The following is an 11445-nucleotide window of genomic DNA, read 5'->3' on the forward strand; positions in this document are numbered from 1 at the left end:
TTTATACAACCCCTAAGTGAAAATTAAGCATTCATAATGCTAGTGGGAATAGGGATCCTTCATTCAATCACACAACCTCGGCTGTAGTACGAAACATCATGTGATGTTCAATAGGCAGACAACTCTTGTCAATTACATCTTATGTTATTCCCTAAATAAACTTTAGCCTCTTGAATAATTGAGTCACGGCTGTAGCACGACAAACTCAATATTCTAAGTCAAGTCTAACCCAACATTTCGTACAATTGAATCAGTCTCCAACAGCCTACGTGTAACACCCCCAAATCCGGGGTCGGGGATCCGGGTTGTCACGAGTTCCATTTACCTTAATAACACCCAATCTTAATAATTACTCAACTACTCTGTACTGTGACCCCACAATAAACACACACACCACACGTTATAGTCTCAGAGATGAACATCCAAAAATAACCACAAGTCATTTTATTCCACAATTATCTGCCAATACACCTTAAAAGGTTTTCTGAATAAATTTACATTTCTTTGCCATTATTACAATTCATAAATATACATAAATCTGGTACATCAAAAGTTGAAAGCCTAGCCTATTGGTAGTCCCTACCTCAGCTACAGCGACATCAACGCCTATAGGAAACTGCGGAATATTTCCTATCCGCTCGCGAATTGGGAGCTTGGTCCTGTTCATCTTGCCTATCTGATGTTGTGTGATGAAAGAAGAAAGCAAGGGTGAGCAGCAAGCCCATCAAAATAATATGTATAATGATTAACAATATATGAGCCTTCTCATAGTACTCATAAAAGTCTTGGTCAAAAGAAATGAACCAAGTTTGATATTTTAATGCGATGAAGTTGCAAAATATTTAGTATATATACATATATACTTTTCAAAATCTTGGAAGTCCTCTTCCATGCATAATATACACAAAGTTCCAGTTTATAACTGTATAAAAATATCGTTGCAAGGTGATCTAATATATCTAACCTTGTCTCAACATTTTTCTGAAAATCTTTGTCATACATAAGATAATCATTTACTAGATATAAGTTGAAAAGATGAAGTTACAAGATACTCCAATATACTTATATCTTTTTCCAAATACTACTTGAACTACCACATACTACTTGAACTACCACCGTTCAAGTTATAATTAACTTCCAAAGTTCATCACACTGATGAGACTACAAGATAAGACTTGAATAGATTCAATCTTTGAAATATTTTGAAGAAAATGAAGTTATGATATACTTCATTAAGTCCCGATATATATATACACCTATATATATACATACGTTTCCTGAAAACCTCTGTCATGTAAAGTATGAACAGAATTGCAATATCCAATAAATTTGGAAAGGAAAGAATTTTGGCATAAACCTGATATCTTGCTGATCAGGCAAAGATACCAATAAGTAACCTTTTCTACTAGTAGATGGACGAATTCCCCACTGGTCATCACCCTGGTCGCAATAGGACCTTATGCTGGACTGCCACTCAGCCACTTATGCATTTGATGGACTCCCACTGAGCCACTTACACTATCATGGACGCCCACTGAGCCCATGTTGCTTATGCCGACTCAATAGATGGACTTACTTCCCGAACGTTGGGTAAGTAATCAATTCATTTACCAAAACAGCAACCTCGTTGCGAATATAAAATACACCACTGAGCCGGATTCCCCAGGTTTTGAGCGAATATTTAAATCCCCTTTGAAAGGAAGATCTTAAATATAAAAATGAGTTTTGGGATCCGCTCTAACTTTTAAAAATCATTTTGAAGACTCGAAAACATTTTTAAGAATGTTTGGAGTAATACTGATTTATTAAAATAAATCAGTCCCGATATGAAAGAAATATCTGAATATTATTATTTAAATAATATTCCCATAAGAATAATTGAGGTAGAAGTTGGAAAACTTATACTTGAATGAATAGCAAATAATCAAAGATATACTTATACGAAAGTAATATCTTTATTTGAATAATCAAAAATAAGTTTGATTATCGACACCTTATTCTTTAATACAATAAAGAATATTATTAAGTAATAACCGGAGTCATAATACCTCGAATGAATACTATAAATAATATTCATAAAATAAAGGAGTCATACATCCTCAAATGAATATCCAAGTAATATTCAATAATAATATAAACTGAGTCATAAGCCCTCGAATGAATATTCAAATAATATTCAAATAATAAAATAAACTGAGTCATAAGCCCTCGAATGAATATTCAAATAATATTCAAATAATAAAATAAACTGAGTCGTAAGCCCTCGAATGAATATTCAAATAATATTCAAATAATAAAATAAACTGAGTCATAAGCCCTCGAATAAATACTCAAATTAATATTCAATTATAAAATAAAGGTATCGAATAAACCTTATTCGATCCATAGTTTTAAAAACTATATCCATATACATATAAATATATATATATATATAATATACTCGGGAACATCGACTCCCGGTTTAAAAATATGTTCACCTTTTATCCCCTATACTAAGGGTATACGCAACTACTTGCTTATTTCTAGCATAGGTATTATGCAACTATAAGCATTGAAATCAACAGATAGATAACCAGATTACGAAACAGACATGCATATATACCATACCAGCATGCTCCAATATATCGCAAAATTTGCTAATAACAATCATGCACTATCACAAGATAATGCATATACATATATTTACATCACAACAACAGTATATCGGGTAGAAAACTTGCCTGAGCGACTGGGGGTTACGAATGGCTCGGGACGAGTCTGGTAACCTATAAGCAACAAGTAAGTTGGAATTAAACCAAAGTCACTTGTAAATCTATACTCTAACCAACTCAGACTCTAACGCTCGTTTTGCGCTTAACGATTTACTTAAGTCGCTCGAGTACCCTCGGCTCCACCATTTTTAATAATTTACCCATTACGAGTTTTAAGGCGATTCTTTCGCGAGTATCTTATCAACTGCCTAACACACTCTACATAAATGTTTCATGCTCCAATTAGTCATTTAAGGGCCTTAACCAAGGTTTCAAAGTAAGGCGAGGGGTAAAGGTTCGTTCGCGAAACACCGTTACTTAAAACGGTCGTTTCTCCTAAACCGTACATCGGATTCAAGCAAACCACATATCAAAACGAAGCTTGAAACATAACCTATCTAAGCATGGAAGTGGTTAGTTTATAGAAGTGGGTGTTCGGGTCCAACAGTTAATCACAAAACAGTTTATAGAAAATCGGGCATTACGACGGCTATAACCTAACGATTTCCAAAGTTTAAACTACACCAAATCATCACCAATTCAACAACAATCCAACATCCATCAACATCAAACTAAACCCATTCATCTAAGCACTATTATCATCCAAACAAACCAAACTTAAAACTAAGGGTTCAAGAGTTTATACCTTCCTTGGAGAGTGGGTAGTCACTAACAAACCTCTAGGAACCTTGATCTATGCTTAATCAACCTTAAGCTTTCATGAAAATCAAGAAAATCAAAGTAAGTTACTATTCACTACTATTCATCATCATCTTTGATGAGTGGATTAGCTATGCAAACCATGGAATCTTGATCTTAAACTCATGGTATAACTAAGTTATGAAATATAGGATCCAAGGAAACAAACCTTGTAATTTTCCATGGCCTAGAACTTGAGTTTTGAAAATCTATTTCTTCATTTCTTGAAAAGGCCGAATGGAAGAAGAAAGGAATGGGGGAGAGCTTTTGCTTGCTTGTCTTGCCTTGATATTTGTGCAAAGAATGCATGGTTGTGGTTAATTATTGGCTAAATATCTTGTTTTCACTTGCTTATGTCATTGCTTGCATCACTACTTTGCCACATGTCTCATTCTTGTGGTGTGATGATGTCACCTTGCTTCTAACCACATGTTTTAGCTTATATTAGAAGCTTCCTTCTCATGTTACTTGCATGTGCTTGCCCCTTGGACGTTTATTTGTTTTACGGTTCGCTTAACTCTCTTTCTCGTTGATCGTTTGAGGGATCATACCCGAGATCTTATTACTTGGGTTCCCTTAACCTTTCTCAATACATTATATTCCTTTTTATAATCCTCTCTTATAATCCTTGAATTTAAATCCCTTTAATCATGTTACCTTATACTCAATTCTTTCGGTATCTGGTGGATTTTCGAGAAAAATTAAAGTGTTCGGAATTGGATTCTGACGATCTTTACATACACTTATTTACTTTATGGAATACTAATACGATCTTAGAATATCCATAACAGAACCCCTACATAGTGTGGCATGAAAAGTTTTCTCATTCAGCAAAAACACTATTCATAAGAGGTTTCAAAAATTTCCAAAAATTGGGGTTATTACACCACGGCTGTAGCACATAACGACCTTTAGATTCTAATTCAATGTACACATCTTTATGTAATAGACAAGTATTTCTTATTTCGAAATCAAAGCCCTCGGCTGTAGCACGAAACAACAATGATTTAAAAATAAGAACTACTTTCTACCATGTTGGAAGGCTTTGACCGACACAAGCCCGTTGTGTCATTGGCCAATTACTACTTGATATTATTTAATTTTAGAGGGATTATATTATGTTACAATCATAATCATATTATAAAGTGATTCTTCCTTTTAAATTAAATATTTCAAATCAATAATCGATAATCAGATGATTCCCAGATCGGGGGGAGCAATGTCAAGAGGCATGACTTAATACCCCTTTCTTACAGATAGAAATCTGCTTTTGACAGAATCATCCTTTCTCTCAATATTGAAAATTCATATTTAATTACGTGTTTCATAAACACAAGAATCTCATGATTGTATTCATAATATTATTGTTAAGGCAAGAAACGATTCCTATTCTATATTTTCTAGAGCACGCCTTATATTGATTTAAGTTCACCTAAATCTATCATCGCTTGGTAAACATAGGCATATATCTCATATATAAAATTAAATAAACAAGTAAATGTAAAGTGCAATAAAGTAAATGTGTTTGGTTATGGCCCCATCCTATGTGATCTTTATCAAGCTCATGATAAAGATCAAGGTCAATCTAATATGGTGATGGAAATAAATACAACTACTTATTACATAAGTCTTCTTCTTTGTTTAGACTTCTTGTATGCCTCGTCTTCTTCTTTGTATCACCTCCATTGGATAGCCTTCTTGAGTCTTCAATTACATTACATGATTGAAAGTAAAACTAATCTAATGAACTTACAAGAATAACTCGAGTTACATTTGAGATTTATGATTACAAAGATTGACGACATACAAGTCGTATTTAAAACCAAAACCAAAACCATTACACTAAGGTCGAAAGGCCATAACCATCCACCATGCTCATACAACACATAAAAGCATGTTAAAACACATAATCTGATCTTAACATATCATATTATCCATGATCTAATCATATAAAGAAAATATGACAAAAATCAGAAAAATCAGAATCAAATCAGAAAAACAAGAATCACTGTTTACGGGCAGTAAACAACGTCAAACGCCTTACAAATGAGTCGCTGATAGCTTTAACTATTAGTTTTGTTCATACGCTCGTTTAACTATGGAATAGGGTATTCGTTTGCGTAAATCGGACACCAGACCCAGATTTCAGCAAATCTGCAGCAGCCAATTCAGAATCTGTATCTAATATGATTCTCATAATTAGAACAAACATAAATCATGTATATATCAGTATATATACAGATTACATAATCATCTTATAATTATACAACTCACATGAATATCATATATTCAAAACCATACATATATAAGCATATTATATCAACATCAAATCATGGCGAATCACGTACATGCTCATATATCGAAAACAGTTAAACACATAAACGAATTAAAAACTTTTCGCAAGTAGCTCTGATGCCATTGAAGGGTTTTTAGCACATAAACCCAACGAAAACGTAAATTTAAATCTTAAAAAAAATGAAACCCTCCGCAGGATCCATGCGAAAAATAATATTTAATTCGTAGTTCAGCATGTTTACCTTAAGAAGCTTTACGTTAATGAAAAGATGGAGGTCTTTAATGGCGATCCAAAAATGATGAACGGAGATCCTTAGCAGCTGCTCCTCAAGTGTGAAGCACTCCACCGGTATCCACCAAGAGTACAATATGATGGAGGAGGAAGAGGTTGAGAGAATTAGTTGCCTCCCTCTTATTCTACTTTAGAATTAGGGTTAATTATTTGGGTTGAGGCAAATAGGGTTTATAATAGTATATTTATAGGCAAAATTTTCAGCTAAAAATTTTCTATAAGATATTATTATTATTAACCCTTTAATTGATTATTTTTATTAACCAATTAACTAATAATTAAAACACCTTTTAATCATTAATCCCTTTTCTAAACACTTTAGAAAAATAATTCTCTCACTTGATTTAATTTCCAAAATTAAATTATTAATTAATAATATTAAGAATTAATTAAATCTCATTTAATCAATTATTAAATCTTCTAATTAATTATTTATTTCACAAATAAATAATTACCAGCCATTATTAATTAATTCCTCCACCATTAAATCATTCTCTTTTATGGTGTGACCCTGTAGGTTCAATATTAAGTCGGTAGTAGAAATAAATAATAATAAAACTATTTTATCATTATTTATATAAATTCTCTAATTCATTAAATATGATTAATTAATAAATTAATCATATTTATTCAACATCATGAGGGATACTTCTCAGCATATCGCGACTATCCGGATAATACGAATTCACTACTTAGAATACCAAGAACCTATTCAGTGAGTAGTTACCGTACAATCAATTACTTCTACCCTGCAATGTCACGATTAAATACAAGGCATGGAACTTGTGTCAAGCCTATCTTATTTAATCATTTGTTTTCCCATTCACTATGCTTAGTTCTATTTAATGTAAATTAGAAACTCCTTTCTAATTTCATTCACCCTGGCCAGAGATTCCTGAACTAGTATAAGTGGATCAGCATTGAACATTCTCTTCATTCACTGGAAGGGGTAGATCCTTTATTGATCATACACTATCTTCGTGTACAAATTCCTATACCCAGTAGAGCCCTTATAATTGTCCCTGGAGACTAAGAACTAAACCAAAGCATAGTTCAGTGTTTACAAGATGACTTGATGACCTCAAGTCTAAGGATACTTGTACAACTATCACTATGTGAACAACTGCTGACACATGAGTGAACTCCATCAGTTGTTCAGCTGTTTGAGTCATGTTCAGTGAACTTATTCTATAATAATCACCTACATACTAGCTATAGTGTCACCACACAAATGTCAATGAGAACAGACATCCTTCATAATGAAGCAAGCATAGTATGTACCGATCTTTGCGGATTACTAATTACCAGTTAGTAATCCTACGACCAAGAAATATTTAAGTTTAGAATTATCATCTTTTAGGTCTCATTATTATGATCTCATCATAATCCATAAAAAGCTTTACTCTAAATTATGGTATATCTTATTTAAACACTTAAATAGATAAAGTCCGCAATAAAACCAAAACAAGTCTTTTATTAATATCAATGAAATCAAAACATATTACATAAAAGTTATTCCTAAATCATCATACATGATTGGACTTAGGACACATCTCTTTCAGAAGCCATAACCAACCACGTTTATTTATTGCACTTTACATATATATGCGCATATGATGAATGTATGTAAAGAGTACTTTATAAAGATGCATGCTTAATTAGATTAAGGCTGTATGTATTAGATACGACACCCATGCCATGCTTGCTTAACAAGATAAAATATGTACCAATCCAAGATTTTAAAATGAACAAACGATTATGAGATTCTCGTGTTTATGAAACACGGAATAAAATACAAATTTTCTTTGTTTCTGACATGGGGCGATTTTGTCAAAAGTGAATTCATTGAACTTGTAAGGTTGTGGGTTTTAAGCGAGACCGTTGTGACTCCCTCACTACCTGGAAATCAAATCATTGACGAATATTGATTTGAAGTATTTTATTCAAGGAAAAATTGGGAATCTCTTTATGATGGGATCATGATCGTTTAAAAATTAACAAAACCCTAAAGTTAATATTAAGTTGATCAGATGCCTTCCAATGAGTCCAATGCGTTAACCCCTAGATCGACCAGGAGTGGGTTCGCCAAAGCGAAGTACTCCTATCTATCGTGTGTTGAAGTATATTGATACTTTTTGACTATTGGGTTTGACTTAACTAAGTTATCACAATAGGATTTTGAACTTAGAGGCATAGAGTTTGGCGAGATTTATTAGATAAATATTAACAAATGTTGTTCCACCAAGCTATCCAAGAGTTATATAGTTGATATAATTGACAAATGTTGTCTACCTAAATAATCATGTTTTAGGAGAAAAGCCAAAGCTGATTTAACGCGTGGTGAAATATGGATCTTTGCTCACTAGAAAGGATATATAAGATATTTTTTCCGAATTAATAGTTAGTGCTATTGATTTGATAAAAATAGTGGTAGATATATATTGTGAATATATATATGAATAATCACTTGAACATAATTTAATGATCATCTGTAGACTAAGTCATTTTATGCACTTTAGTATTGTAGATATCAAATGACAAATAACACAAATAACTTCTCGATGTAATAGTCCTTGAGAAGGAAAAGCTGACATGAAATAATTTCCTCGATTGACATGGGAACTTGAGGATTATCCTCGGGTTCAAGGATGTCACTCAAACCCCTCCCTTATTTCTTCTAGCTGAGAATGAAACATGTGCAGAACAAAATGCTTACCAGAAGTAAATTAATTATGTAACTGATGTTTTCTGTCTCATGCTTGTAATTATGAGAGCTGAGATTTAGAAGCAACAAGAGCATAATGATGCTTATGATATGATTGAGCACCTTCAAAAGATGTTTGAAGGATAAGCTCGTCAGAAAGATTTGACAATAATAAGGCACCATACTTTTGCATTAATACGAGAATCTTATCCGGTTGGACCACATGTTCTAAAGGTGATAGGCATATGTACCTTCATATTTTGGGTTTCAAGAGTGGTCTAGAGACTCAGCTTGATTTGATTAGACGATCTTTGAACAACTTTTATTCTCAGTTTGTTAAGAACAAAAGGAATGACATAGACAGAACACTCACTGAGTTGATAAGCATGTTTAGAACTGCTGAAAATAACACGGTGAAGGCATGAATTACGTCCATATTGATAATGTACACATGGAATGCAAATGGGAAAGGAAAGTGGACAGGCAAGGTAAAGATTTAATCTTATTCGGTGCCAAACCAAAGTCCAATCCCAAAGGGCTTTTGAAGCCTAATAGTGGTGTTGCTAAAGGAGATGATTGTCATTCTTGTGGAAATAACTGGATGAATGGAATTTAAATTGTCGAGCTTATTTGGAAGATCTAAAGAAGAAGACTAGCAATTGTCAAGATTCAGGTATAGGGTTAGAATTGGAGCAAAAGTTATTTCTCTAGTTGAAGGAACTCGATACCTAATTTTGCCCATAAGGCGAGATTGAGAACTTGATAAATTGTTATTACGTGCCTATCTTTAGCGGATACATTAAGTCAATTTCTTGTCAGGACAAGAAAGGTTTTCATTTTAATTAAATAAATAATAGTCGTTTATTCTATTTCAATGATAAGACTCATAATGTTGCACAATTAGTTAACAATTTATATGTTCTAAGTTGACTCAAATCAAACATTACCTCTAGCATTTTCGTTAAGCCGTATTAATGAGAAACGCATTTCTGAGTTACATATAGATGAATATTTGGATAAGTTTGATTTTGAATCATACGGAAGATGCAAACTTTGTCTCATTGGCAAAATGACTAAAGCTTCTTTTACCTGATCAGGTGAAAGGGCCACCGAACGATTATGACTTATACATAATGATGTATATGGTCGAATACGTATGATGGAAGTGGGGGCTTATACTACTTCATAACATTTACTAATGATTTTAGTAGATATGGATATGTGGTTCTTATGAAGAACAAATCCGATTCTATTGAAATGTTCAAAGAATATAAGGCCGAAATAGAAAAGCAAACAAGGGAAAAGTATACGATCAGATCGTGGAGGAGAATACTTTAAACTCAATTTCAAAAGTTTCTTGAAGGAGTGTGATAGTGTATCATAGCTAACTCCTTCTGGAACACCTCAATGGAATAGAGATTCTGAGAGGAGAAATCATACTTTATTGGATATAGTGCGATCGATGATGAGTCAAGCGGATCTTCCATTCAATTTCTAGGGTTATGCTCTAGGAACGACTGCATATACACTTAACCAAGTTCCGACTAAAGTGGTTCAAAATACTCCGTATGAGATATAGAGTGATAAATGTCATAGCATGTCATTTATGAAAATTTGGGGACGTGAAACGTTCGTAAAACGTTTAGCCTCTAACAAGCTTGGACCAAAATTAGATAGATGCTATTTTATGGGATACCCAAGTGAGACTAGGGTATAGTTTTTATAATCCTTCTGAGAACAAAGTGTTTGTTGCTTGGGCTACTATATTTCTTGAGAGAGAACTACTTTCTAAGAAAATCTGGGAGGATAATACATCTCGATGAAGATTGAGAACCACATGATAACATTGAACCAAAGTTGGAATAAGATCAGGATGTATATCAAAATGTTGAAAGTAATCTTGTCCAAGAAACACAGGTTATTCGTAGATCTAGTAGGATTCACCATGAGCCCGGGAGAAATTATGAATTTCTTTTGACTTAAGATGGTGATGTGATGCTTACGGATAATGATAAGCCTCTCACCTACCAAGATGCTATGAACAGTTTAGACTCCAAGAGATGGCTAGAGGCCATGAAATCCAAGATGGAATCCATGTATCAAAATAAAGTATTGACTTTAGATGATCCACTCGAAGGGGTAAAACCTATTGGCTGTAAGTGGGTTTTCAAGAAGAAAACTGACATGGATGGTAAAGTACAGACCTATAAGACGTTACTAGTGGAAAAAAGTTTCAAACAAATTCATGGTATAGACTATGATGAGACTTTTTCACCGGTTACTATGGTCAAGTCCATAAGGATTTTGTTAGCAATAGTTGCTTACTTTGACTATGAGATTTGGCAAATGGATGTTAAAACTGCTTTCTTATATGGGAGCCTTAAAGAGGATGCATATATGATACAACCTGAGGGTTTTGGTGATCCAAAGTTTGCTAAGATAGTTTGTAAGTTACTTCTATCTATTTATAGATTGAACCAAGCCTCAAGGAGAATGAATATTCATTTTGATAAAACCGTCAAAGAGTTTGGTTTTATTCAAAATAACGATGAACCATGTGTTTGCAAGAAGGTTAGTCGGAGCCATATAACATTCCTAGTATTATATGTAGATAACATATAACATATATGGAATGACATACCTTCTCTACATGCTGTTAAGACTTGGTTGAGAAATAGTTTCTCGATGAAATACTTGGGCGATGT

Source organism: Apium graveolens, chromosome 7 (genome assembly GCF_009905375.1).
Source record: "Apium graveolens cultivar Ventura chromosome 7, ASM990537v1, whole genome shotgun sequence".
In the NCBI taxonomy this organism is placed as follows: Eukaryota; Viridiplantae; Streptophyta; class Magnoliopsida; order Apiales; family Apiaceae; genus Apium; species Apium graveolens.